The sequence below is a fragment of the Pseudorca crassidens genome, chromosome 10 (genome assembly GCF_039906515.1).
Source record: "Pseudorca crassidens isolate mPseCra1 chromosome 10, mPseCra1.hap1, whole genome shotgun sequence".
Classification (NCBI taxonomy): Eukaryota; Metazoa; Chordata; class Mammalia; order Artiodactyla; family Delphinidae; genus Pseudorca; species Pseudorca crassidens.
This window is the reverse complement of record NC_090305.1, coordinates 8,337,043-8,350,503: the sequence shown is the minus strand read 5'-3', so window position 1 is coordinate 8,350,503 and position 13,461 is coordinate 8,337,043. Positions and strand designations below refer to the sequence as shown.

Sequence of the window (13,461 nt, the reverse complement as noted above, 5' to 3'; positions counted from 1 at the left end):
GCAGTCTGGGCACCAACAATAGGACAGAAAGCTTTGTGTTTCATCCATCGCTGTATCTCCCACAAGGAGCGTGATGTTTATTTAGTGCATACTAGCTGTTTAACAAATATTTGTCAAATAAATGAATGAGATCAGCACTACTTGAGCACAGAGAATCCTCTCCAAGTTGAGAAGTGAGCTGTCCTGGCTCAGTTGATTCCGGGCAGGCTTCATGAAGAAGGTGGAATTTCAGCAATGCTTTCAGGAAGGGGTAGGACTCAATGCAGGGGATGGAGGGATGACAGGAAGAGGTTACTCTTTCAGGTCAGGGGACAAGGGTGAGTCAAGCCAGGAGACTGGGAGGCCCAAAGCATTTTCAGGAGGGGAAATGACTGAAGTGCAGAGGCCGGGCAGTGGGAGAACAGCCTGAGAAGGATGGGTTAAGCGTGTGGGTGAGGAGGGCATCTGAAATCACCTCCGAGTTGACTCCCCATGTAGTTGAGGAAGGTGAACTGTGGATAAAATGGGAAAGATACACAGAAAACCCATCCCAGCCGAGCCCCGTGGAGTGATGCTCTGCTCCTTCCTGCCTTAATTTTAACCTTTTAGAAAAAGCAAATTAAAAAAAAACACCTGACTTCCTATGTCCTTTCAAGCAAGTCATAAGGATTATTATATTCCTAGTCAATTTTGACGTAAAGGTATGAATAGGAATAAGAACAGATCCCAGAAACTCCCAGGAGGCTGCTCTTAGCCATAAACTGTCTTAGGGGGAGAAAGACCTGCCCAGTGTCCCCTCTCCCCACGGCCATGTTATGCGATGGAAGACTGAAAGGCACCTGGTAAGCCCAGGTCACTGCATTTTAGGACATCCCAACACAAAGGGGTGTGTGTGTGTGGTGTACGTGGTATGTGGTGTGTATGTAGTGTGTGTGGTGTCTTGTGGTGTGTGTGTGTGGTGTGTATAGTGATGTGGGGGGCACTGAAAGGGTTTAAGGAAGAGTAAAAGTGACATGGGGTTCAGGCTAAGCCAAGGCAATCTCAGTGACAGTTACACACGCACACACACACACACACGCACACGCACACACACACACATACCAGAAAAACAAATTAGTCAGGAAAGGGACCAAAAAAAAAAAAAAACCCTCATGAGATTAGATTTCTACATAAAAGAATTACAGGAAATTGTTTCTACTCCAGGAGAGAGGAATTCTTTCTAGAATTCGCTTCACATCAGTGTTTAATCATCTTACTCATCTAAATTGGGCTATCAGCCTCCCCCTGCCACCGCTCTGTGTACCCTCTGCCTTTGTCTTCTCTGGCCTCCTGGCAGGCTGTGACCTCCCGGAGGGTGGGAACTGGTTCATTTACATAGAACATTACTTGGCACAGAGTAGGTGCTCAATGAATTTTTTGACTGCATGGGATCTGGGAGGGGCTTTGAAGTACAGTCTCCTCGGGGGTCTCCAGGGTGGGCCACTGAAGGAGGGCTTGCTGATTACACACACACCATGCACACTCACCACCTCCAAAAATAACCACTACTTTTTAACATCAGGGGATATACTTCAATATCCAGGAACAAGCATGTTTTTTGAATACAGCATAACCCATTCCACACTAATACAGTGTAATTCTAGCCTGTGAAATTCATAGTTTATATCAATATACTGAAAAATGTCAAGTGTTGTCGCCCCCCCCCCACCCCCGGCTCTGCTCACCCTCAGAGGGACTCCAGGCTGCCCCTGGACCCCTGACCCCTGCTTAAGAAACTCCAGATAAGTCAGGACCCGCTAATCATAGACGGCTGCAGGAAGCCCTGCAGAAGCTCTGAAATGCTACTTTTCTGTCCGTTGGGTCACCTCCCTGTCCTAGGGAGGCCTCTCGCAGAGGAAGAGGGAGTGTGAAAGAAACGCACCCCGTCGCCCCTACCTTGTTCGAGGTGGTCGGCAGTGTGGGGGAGGGAGTGAAGGGATTGGTGTATTCCACTCTTCCAGTTACAAAAACAAATTTCCAATTACAGAAACGGGACAACACAGACATGTGACAGACATTTAGAGAAAGTAGAACGTGGATCACCTTGAAAGGCCTAGGGAAGAATTCTCCAGGCTCTGGGATTGGAGCCCATGATTTTGGTGGATGGCATGGGGGGCAGGGAGGGGGAGGGAGGGCATTCCTAGCATTCCTGCGGGGAGTCAGCTGAGGTGGGAGCTGGGAGTGGGCACAGTGTCGGGGCTCCGCGTGACCACTCTCTGCCCAGAAGTCAGAGAGAATGAGTACCTTGCAAAGACAGTGTATGTGCACGTGTGTGCATGTGCATGTGTACCAGCACACCCATGCATGCACATACGTGTTTTAATAGAAATCTTTATTTGCACACTCTGTTTCTTAAATCCTTTTACCTCCCTTTTCTTCATCTGAAACATATAGTCTGTGTATTAGTAATGATAACAATAGCTCACATGCGTCAAAGTGCCAACAGCTCCGAAGTGGCTTTTCACGTCTCTGTCTCACTCATTACACTGTATTATTAGCTCGGTTGAAGTGAGCCTGCATCTACCCACTCCTGGAGCTTTCAGGAATGCTTATCAGCTTAATATTGCATTTTTGCAATGCCAGTTATTTCAAATGGTTGGTAAAGTATTCCTTCTGTGCTTTGAGAAGCAGATAAGATTATGCACTTAACACTCACTTGCTTTCAGAGGTATGCCTCCTCCAGGAGGGCCCAGGAAGAGAAGCAGGACCGCCCAGGTATCTCTCTTTCCAAAGATGAGGGTTTGGGCTGTGAGTCAGCTGTCGCCACACTGACGCTGCTGTTTCAGCACTAGCTACCAGCTAGGGCTGGTAATCAGGAGTCTAGGAGGGACCCCACCCCAGACTTTCTTGCCTCCCATCACCACTTCTCACCCCGTCCAAATAAGGACAAAGCACCCTTTAGCAAAGCCAGCTTGATAACCCCCAGCCAGAGGGGGCTGAACCAAATTTTTACTTCTGTTTGTTGAAAGCTACGTGCTGTGGGGTATCACGAGCGCTGTCCCCACTGGGCTGGGGTGCAAAGCCGGCCGATGGCCCCAGTGCACAGAGCAGGGTATTCCTGAAGACTGTGTTGAAATTTGCTGGAAAACCCCTAAGCACATTCTGCTGCCTTAAAGACTCTGGAACCCGTGACAGGCCCAGGTCTTTGCCCAGATCCTTGAAGGAATGTGACTTAGCCCTGAGGTTTAAACCTCTGTGGTTGAAGTGAAGGTTCTGAATTCTAACAACTGGTTCTGAGTGCTAACAACTTTCTGGGTGAGGAACCACTGGAATAGTGATTTATTTTTTCCAGATAGCCGTCCTTTGTTGAGTGCTTACTGCAGGCCAGGTCCTGAGCTTGCCTGAGCATTTGACATCATCTAACCCTCCGTTGACCTATAAGGTACATATTATTGCTCATTTCATACCTGAGACACCTGAAAGCCAGAGAACTTGCTCGAGCTCTCACAGTTCACAAACCAGAGCGCTGGGATCTCAATCTAGGCTTCCCTAGCTCCACTTCACTGTTTGAAAGAAGGCAGGATTCTTGCGCATAAATTCATTCTTCCATTCAATAAAGCTTTACTGGACTCCTACTAAGTGCCTGAGGCAGGAAACACACCTGTGAACAAAACAGACAAAGCTAGGGATTTCATGGAGGTTACATGCTAGTGGGTAGAGGCAGAAAATTAACAAGTATGTAACATGTTATGTGGTGATAAGTGCCATAGGGAACGATAAGCCATGGCAACTGAGATAGAAAGAGCTGGGGGTGCAGCAGTACTATTACTCCTTACATAGGAAATGACGCATTCCTGGTGCTCAGGCAGAAATATGTTTCCCATCATGTCAAGAACAATTTCTGAGTTCCTGGAACCTGTCATATCCAGCTGTGATGACAGCATGATGGTTCCCCAGCCAGCATAAGAAGAGTCCCTGCCCAATAGGTGCATCTCAGCTCATTGGAACATTCAGTCCGGATGGAAGTGTTACAGCACAGATGGACTGAACAACATGGGTAACGATGCAGTTTTGTCCGGAGCCTCATCGCCACTACCTTGATTAGGAACTAATCCCCTCCCCTTCTTTCTTCACAAGGAGCTTTTGAAAACCAACCCCTCACCAATCTGGAAACCATTTAGAGATTCCAAAGAGAAAAGGGCTATGTACCAATGTGATTACTGGTATTGTTCTCATTAAATATAACATGATTGGGAATTACTGGGGAAAACCACTCCCCATGAAGGAAGGGGTTTCAAAATATGTGACAAATTAGCATGTCTAAAGATTGGCCATAAAATCAAGAGGTTGATGAACTATCAATGTTTCTAAGCTGTAGAAATAAACAATTTTATAAAGGAGTGTGATTTCGAGATCTTGAGAGAAAGTAGTCCCATGGTTTAGAAAACAAGTGATTTAACAATGTAACCAAGTATTTTGAAAGGATTACTTTCCCCGGAAGTAACAAGGTTTGTTAATACCGCACAGGGGCAAGGAGTTTTTGCACCCAACAGATCTACCTAGGTGTCTGAGATACCTGAGATGTTAGACTGTAAACAGCCTTTCAAAATCATTGTTAGAACACTCAGAAAAACCAAATATCCTATGTCTAGGGGGAAATGAAAATTAATCCTAACTGAAAGAAAATCCATATAAACTCATAAAACTCCATCATACTTTACACTTCTGACACCTTTCTAATTCTTACTAGCACCTTCAAATGCTTTTCAGTAGTAAATGGAGTTTAACTTCTTAATTAATTCATTAAGTAATTAACGTAATGACCATTTCAAACCCTATATATCTCATTTCCTGTCACTCAGAAAAAAACCAAAAACTTTGATTTTTCAGAAACCAGTTTTTCAAGATTGAAAGCCTAAATGGTCTTATTTCTGTCGTAAATTTGTACACACAGGACTTTCACTATCTTTCCTGAGTTTAGAAAAAGCAGCTAAGGAAAGTTCTCCAAATATACTAGCATTGTGATGACAAGTATAATATAGAGGACCATACAGCTTTTGCGACCGTCTAAATTTTGCTCTGTGTGTCTTAATTACTTAATGAAATTCTTGGAACAAAAGAAGTTTAAAAAGTCCAAACTGGTGATGGTGGTGATTAGATTTACTATTATTTTATAAATACTATAAATTTGCACCATCCAATATGGAAGCCACGAGCCACATGTGGCTGTTGAGCAATAGAAACATGGCCCTTCTGAATTGAGATGTGCCGTTAGTACAAAATACATGCTAGATTGCATAGAATTAGTGTGAAAAGAAGAATAACGATATCTCATTAATAATTTCATATTGATTTTATTTTAAAATGATAATATGTTGGATATATTGGGTTAACTAAAATATATTATGAGAGTTCATTTCACCTGTTTTTTGAAAATATTTTTACTGTAGTTGCTAGAAAATGTAAAAGTATATATGTGGCTTGCATTTCATTGCTATTGGACAACACTGCTCTAAAGTTTAAGAAAGCATTAAGAAAGTGTTTATTTCAGTTGGGCTCAAATTATTTTTAAAGCAATTTGGAAATTGTATTTAAGCAAGAATCACCCTAAGTAGGTATTAAGATTATATTAGTAAGTATATGCTTTTTATACTCAATCCCCCCTTCAAATAAGTACAATGATAGGTGAAGTATAAATAAAAAAGTAAAACGACATAAGTAGGTTCAAAACACAATAAGCACCTACATGGACTAGGTATGCGTACCGGAAAAGCAAAGCAATCAGTAGCATATGGCACAAAGATCTGGGCCTGCTTCTGGGGCAGGAAGCAAGCAAAGATATCTGGGAGTTTTGTTCATCTGAGATTACAGTAATTAAAATTACTCAGTATGAAGTGGCAACAGGACTCAAGCTGGAGACTGGGATGGAATTTCCCCTTATTAAAAAAAAAAACATAAAAACCCCAGTAGTATTATTAGTAGTAATAATAAAGGTTGAGAAAAGCTCTGCTAATTGTTGCCTGGGAATATTGCCTCTTTGAATTGGTAAGACATAAAAACAGCCTCATTTCCAGGAACCAAAAGGAGCTAACTTCTGGCTCTATGACCAGATTGGCCATAAACCTTAATCCTTGAGGCCATAATCCTTAAGGTATGTGAACTCCAAACCTGTTAACATAAGACTTGTTTGGTCAGCAAGCCCCAAGAAGCCAAATGGAGGCAATTGTAAAAACTAGAGAGAGAGGGATAAACAGAGAAGGAAAACAACAAAAAGAAAACTTAATTCCTTCTCAAAATGAGCCTAGAAACCATGATACCAGAAACAAAGAAAAGAATGCTAAGACATAGCCAATATAAAAAAGGGTGTACATTTAGCCCAACAAAATTAAAGTACAAGAAGAGCCTGACAGAGACTTTCAGGATGATAAAGGAGATAAGCGAAAGAATAACATCCACTAAAAATAGAACACCTAATTGGCAAGCAAAATCTGGAAGAAATTAAACAAAATAGGTAGATCTAAAAGAAACAATGTAAAAAATTTAGACATGAGAAAAGTATTTATTGAAAAAAATTTTGATAAACAACTAGACAGTACAGAACCAGGGAATTGGAAGATAGCCCTGAGGGTTTTACTAGACTGCATCACAAAAAGATAAAGAAAGGAAAATATGACAAAACAGTTAAAGGTCTTAGAGGATAAATGGAAATGTCTAATTTATTTAATAGAATTTCCCAGAAAGGTAGAAAAGCAATATTTGAAGAGAGATTTGCTAATGTTTTTACAGAACTGAAAAAAGACATGAGTCCTCAGATTCAAAATTAAATCTAAGGGCCCAGAGGGATAAATAAATATTAATTACTACAAGGTAACAAATGTAGTGAGACTACAAATCATTGAGAACAAAGGGAGGGGAAAAAAATCTTTAAAATGACTAGAGTAAAAAGACAGATTACTTACAAAGGACTGACAAATTGACAGCAAGAGTAGATACGAGGCGATAAAAGAATAATATCCTCAAAATACTAAGTGAAATTATCTAAGTCTAGACTTTCATACCCAGACAAACTATCATTAAAAAAAAACAAAAAGAAGAGAAATAAAGGTGTTGTTAGATTCATAAAGAAAGAGCAAGAGAGTTTACCACCAATTGATGCTTATGAGCACAAATATTAGAGAATATATTTAAGTTAAAAAAAAAGTGGACCCAGAGGGAGGGCATGGGATACAAGAAATGGTGATAAACATAATATTAACAAAACATGTTGATTAATTTAATAAAATATCAACAATTTTAAAAGCTATTTTAGCACATACCATAGAGTTCACTCACTCAGAGTGAACAATCCAGTGTTTTTAGTATATTCACATAGTTGTGCAACCATAACCACAAACTAATTTTAGAATATTTTCGTCACCCTCGAAAAAGAAACCCTCAGCCCCTCAGCAGTTACTAGGAAATCAACCACTACCAGGTGGTCATCAGAAAACCACTAATCTACTTTCTTTTCCTCTATAATGTAGTAATCAAAGAACTTTCCAGAAGGAAAAGCCCAGGTCCAATGGTATCACTGGTGCGTTCTATCAAATGTTTAAAGAAAAATACCAATCCTTCATAAGCTTTCTCAAAAAAGAAAAAAAAAGGGGACACTTTCCAACTCATCATACTAAAGCTAGTAGTATCCTGTTAGCAAAACCAGACAAAGACATCTCAAGAAAAGAAAACTGTACGTGCAAACTCTATGACTTGACAGGAAGTTTTTGCATCACTCCTTTTCGAGAGTCAAATCTGTAATCAGAAGCAAGAAAGTTAGTTAGCCATAAAGAATGTGTGATGGATATAAATGCCTAAGATTTCTGAAAAGAAGTCATTTTGATTTGCCCACATTGACAGAGATGGTGATGCCCATGGATGGGGCCTCCAGAGATGGGAGCTGGCCTTAGATTCCATTCCTAGTTACAGAAAAGTTTGGAAGCTCCTCCTTTTGGAGGAATTGCGCTAGTTTCCTGACTGAGAGCAAGTTCATCTCATGCACAACTGTTGAATTAAGCAAAGTCAGGATTGATTGATTTCCACCCTCAGCGAATCTTTCCTCATTATCACCCAATAGCACCCAGTAACCCCAGCTCTCCCCTCCACTCTAAGTCACAACTTCTCAGGGTCTTCATTTACATTAAAGTCGAAATGAATGATAACAATATAAAGAATGTTTCAATCAGACAATGTGCATTTTATCAGAGATTTGAGCTTACACATGAAGACTGGAAATTGATTGTTTCTGTCATCAGACAATCTTTTAGGGAATAATTTATAGGGCAAGATCATGTGAGTACAGAGGGCCTCTGGATTTTCCTAGCCCCTGAAAGCAATACATATACTAAGAATGTACTTTAATTGTGATGTCAAATTCTAGGTTGCTAGAAACATAAAGAAGGAAGCACTATAAGTATGCCTGTTTGCATAGAGTTCATGAAGTTTGTCCAGGATATACACAGTAGAGGTTCTGTAAGCAAAGTAAACAGGACACACTAAGGAAACATATCTATATCCATGTCATGCTTTCTTGAAGAATTAAATTTGTCTTTCCTTCCAGTGATATATATGACCAAGATTATTGAATACCTCTGTAGATGCAGCTTCAGAAATATAATAAATGACTTTAAAACTCATTAATTTTAGTAACATGGGACCATCAAGCAGACCCTTCAATCCTTTAATGATTTAGAAGATGTGTCTAGTATCTGATAACCAGTCACTTTGAATCATGAGTATTTGGTACTATAATGACCGGGGAATGTGTGGCCAAGGCCTCAGAAAGCCCTATTTCCCTCATTTACCTCTGAGATTAAGAGCATCCAAAAGACAGGCATTGTGTTTGCTCCGGGACCATACAGTCCCTTAATTCCCATTGGCACCATCTGGACTAATTCCATCTTAAGACCAAGTAGGTGAAGTCTTCTAATCATTGGCAGATCTCTTATCACTAAGCCAGATCTCTGTAACTACCAGTGGCTTAATCCTCCCCTTGCAATGCCATATAAAGTGTCAGTCCTCTACTTGTTCATTAGAAAAAGGACAGAGGGCTGAAATGTAGGAAATCTGATGGATCATAAGAATGAGCTCATGGGTTAAAAATGGGGACAACTGAAATACTAAATGAATGGTGGAAAGAACTTAAATTTCTATCAATGTCTTTAGGTTACAAAAGTAGGGCATATGAAAAAAAAGGAAGGGGCTCATAGGAAGGTAAACGTGAAGATGGAAGCGAAAAAAGACATTTCAGCTGAGGAATGCTTCTAAGAGGAGGCACTGGGAGACAGCTCATTTTATTTTATTATGTAATAAAAAGGAAAAAATGGAGATTTGTTTGAAAGGATCAGGCCAAAGGAGTTTTCAGCATGTGTTATGAACTCGTTCACAGAGGCACCAACATATTTTAGGGCAAAATTGTCTAAAAATAACTTGCTTCATCAGTCTGGGACATTTTTTTCAGTCTTTTGCCAAGAATCCAATTAATGTGTGTTGTTTTTTTCTTTCAGGCAATTTTATGTGGCTTTTATACACCCACGTTGATGTGAATCCTATGATATGTGAGTATCTGAGATGCTAAGGCTCATAATGCAATTACTCGATTCCCGCTGGCACAGGACATTTATAAAGATCAACTAACTCAGTTTAAGCTACTCTTAAAGCTCCCTTCCTCTCCATCCCAGGTTCTACCATATTTCACTTGTGCAGAGAGCTGACACTCAGACTCTCTGCCTCTATGAAGCTGGTCGTGAGTGGGCAAGTGAGGAAAGACTAGGAAATAGAAGCCAGCCAGGGACGTTCAGCCTTGCTCAGAGCTTATGCGTATAACTAGGTGGAAATACTTAAATCTAAAGGGGTAGCTGGCCTATCTTCCTGGGGCATCAGTGAATAATAAAACCATTTAATAGTACTCATGTCAGATATATTAAGGGATAGGATGCACATGAACCTTTAAGGTAGAACACAGTAGACTTCAAAGATATTTCACGATTATTTTTTTTCTGAGGGGACCCCTTTAAGCTGAGCCTCCAACCTCCTGGAAGCCTCACAATATAAAGCATAATTTCAGAAAACAGCTGGGGTGGCGTATTCATTTGGGGGAGTATTGCTATCAGTCTAACAAAACATTCAAGACAGATCACCATTAGCTATGGATTTTAATATTGGTACAGACTTTAAAGATAATCTGGTCTAATGAATTATTTTAAAGATGAAATTGAGAACAAGTCTAAAAGGTAGAAGAAGTCTTGGATGGTTTTCCTTTCTTCTAACAGGGTCCAGGACTAAAATTTTCCATGCTCTAAGCTGTTGACCATTCTTTAAACGCAGCATTGTGTGTTGGCTTACAATCTCCTTTTGCATGCAATGCCATCTTCCTCTGGAAAAGTTTTACTCTTTCTTCAAAACCCAGCTCACAGTTATCTCCTCAGGGAGACCTCCTTCTACTCACCCAAGCAGAGTTACCTGCTTTCTCTCTGTGCTCTAATAGATCTTTAAATATAATTTGGTTTTAGTACCTCTCATCTTTAAAAAAATAAATAAAATAAACAATATCCCTCTTTGATCTCCCTCTCCAGTGCCATCCTACCCATTCCTCCCCTTTACAGCTAGGATTCTCCAAAGAATTGTTTCCAAACTCAGGCTTTATTTACTTCTTCACCCCCATCTCCTCCTCAATCCACTCCACCTGGCTTCTGACCTCTCACTTCACTAAATTTTTCTTGGTAAAGGCACCAATGACATCTGTGCTGCCCAGTCCCATGGCTGCCTTTCAGTTCTTATCATATTTGCCCTCTCTGGAACATTCTATGTAGTCGATCACCACCTCTTTAAAACACCCTTAGTATCTGGGACACCACATTCTGCTGGTTTTCCTCCAATGACTTAGGACATTTCTCTCAACCTCCTTGGGAATTCATCCTCCTCTCCTGGATCTTTAGTGTTAGAGTTCATCAGAGCTTAGACCTCAGTACTCTGTCTCTTTCCTTTCTTTCTTGGTGACCTTGTCCACTCCCTGTCTCAAATGATATATCAACAAGCCTCAACAATATATCTACAGCCAAGGTCTCGCTGTATGAGTTCTAGCTAATAAATCCAACTGTATATATTGCTAGCATTGTCATGATTATAAGTGATAAAATCCCACCCAAAACTAGCTTAAGATAAAAAACAGACAAACATACAAAAAAAAAAGGGGGGGGGAAGAGAGACAGAGAAACAGAAAGAGTCAGAGAGAGAGTGCAAGATTAATAGACACATACTGACTCTTAATTCATGTAACCGAACCAGGGGCAGAAGCAAGAGGACACTGTTATTCTCAGGATCCTTTCTCTCCGGCTCCTGTGTCTCTGCACATTATTTTCATTTTTCTAAGCCAGTATAATCCCCATAATCATTAAGAGCTCTGAACATATATCCTCACAGCTCTGCAACCAGAGTGTAAAAATCTCTCTTCTGTCCACTCAGACTAAGAGAAGGAATTTGATTGGTCCATTGATGTTCACATGACTTCTCTATAAATCAGTCCCTGTGGCCTGGGAGTCAAGATATTACAATTGCCTTAGATTGGGTCACATGCACACCTCATAATTATACTAGAGGAAGAATGCTGGGCCAGGCAGTCACACCATATGTATCCATTAGACTGTTTAAAATTTCCATTTGGATCTCTCACAGGTATCTCAAGGTGATAGTATCCAAAACCTAACTAGGTTAGGAACCTAATGTTCCTCCAAAGCACGTGATTCTCCTCCAGTATTTTCAATCTCAGAAAATGACACCGACATTTATGGGATTGACGAGAGTTATGCTTGACAACCTCTCTCCTTTACTGTCACCACCACGCACCCACAATCCAATGATCATGTTGTATTGATCTTACAACCAAGATATACTTTGGATCCATCCACTTCTTTCTGTCTCCAATATCACCCTCCTAGTTCAAGTCACTGTCACCTCATACCTAGATTACTGCAATAGCCTCCTAATTGGTCTCCTACTGTCCATTCTTGATCTCTTCCCATTCTTTATCTTCAAAGCAGAATGATTTTCTAAAAATTAAAATCCATCATATCTTGCTCTTAAAATCTTAGAAAAGCTTCTCACTGCTCTCAAGATAAGCACTGAACCCTTAACTTGCCCTCACATCTGGGGATCTCGCCTTAACACCGTGGGGATCCAATCTCTGCTTTTCTTCCTAACCTTGCTCTTTCTACTCTCTCCTTTCCTCCACTCAAAATGTTTCAACCATATTAATCTTTCAGTTTTTCAGAAGTAATCTGAGCTTTATTGAGTTATAGGGCTTTCTCATGAGCCGGGTAAACATATCATGTTTTACGCTCTCTAGACCCTACACTTCTTCACATTACTTATCATAACTCCAATACTTATCTGTGCAATTTTTTAACTGTAAGGTTCATAAGGGCAAGGACAGCATCTGTCTTGTTTGACATATTATGTAACACTTAGAGATATTCAAGCAATATTTATTGAATGAATGGTCATCCTACCTTATTACAGTTCTTTATATATCTGTCTTTTCAGCCAAAATATGAATTCATTCTTTTGCTTCGCAGATATTTATTGACTTCCCACCTTGTGCTAAGGAGTTAAATATTGGGGACAGGGTCATGAAGAAGATAGATGGGGGTCCTTTCCTTTGGAAATTTATATATTTTTTACTATGCAGAAAATGTGTTTTTCCTTTCCATCCATATACCTCAATTCCTGGCAGATACCAGCTATGTAATGCTTGCTAAATGAATTAATTAATGGATACTCTGAAGATGACCATCAACTATTCCCTGTTCTTGACACTGTTCCTAATTGTGTGTGTTTAAAATGACAAAAAGACTCATCGCAGATCAAAATGGGTCACAAGCCATGGGTTTTCTGGCTGGCAGTGAGCGGACCAAATGGAATAATCACCCACTAGGCAAAAGTGAGATAGAAAAGTCCAAGATGGCACAAGGGTGGAAGGAAGGTTCTAGATACGTGACATCTGGGAGCCTTGGGGCAAAAGGATGGGAGAAAAATTATAATGTCAATGGAGTAAGAAAGGAAGAGGAAGGAAAAGGACCAATGGGAGATGAAATATGCCCATTTTTCATTGACGTTTCTTACTTAATGTCTGTCTCCTACTCTGTATTGTGAACTCTGTGGCAACAGGAACAATGTCTGGGTTATCAGAGCATCCCCGGTGCCATTCGAAGTGACCATGCTTCCTTGAGGAATGAATGAATAAATGAATGCTCAGGCAGAGTAGGCTCAGTGTCTCAGAATCACAGGTCCCGGAGTTAATGAGGCCAGGACACCTGTTCCTATACCTCACATCACTCAGAGAACACACCTCCTGTGACTGGTTCTGGAGCTCACCCTCTCCAGATAAGCAGGAAACCCTTGAGAGGAAGTTCTTACACCTAGATATTCCAACCAGTCACCAGCCGAAGACATCCCCAGACCATAGTAGAGACA

At 40.6% G+C, this 13,461-nt stretch overlaps 1 long non-coding RNA gene across 1 annotated transcript in view; it reads left to right on the top strand.

The window, feature by feature from the left end:
• The window catches only part of LOC137232961 (uncharacterized), a 183,562-nt gene that overhangs the window by 77,307 nt on the left and 92,794 nt on the right, over positions 1-13,461 (top strand). Inside the window, exon 3 of the long non-coding RNA XR_010947251.1 lies at positions 9,498-9,548. This is a non-coding gene — a long non-coding RNA (uncharacterized lncRNA). The remainder of the gene's footprint in view (positions 1-9,497; positions 9,549-13,461) is intronic.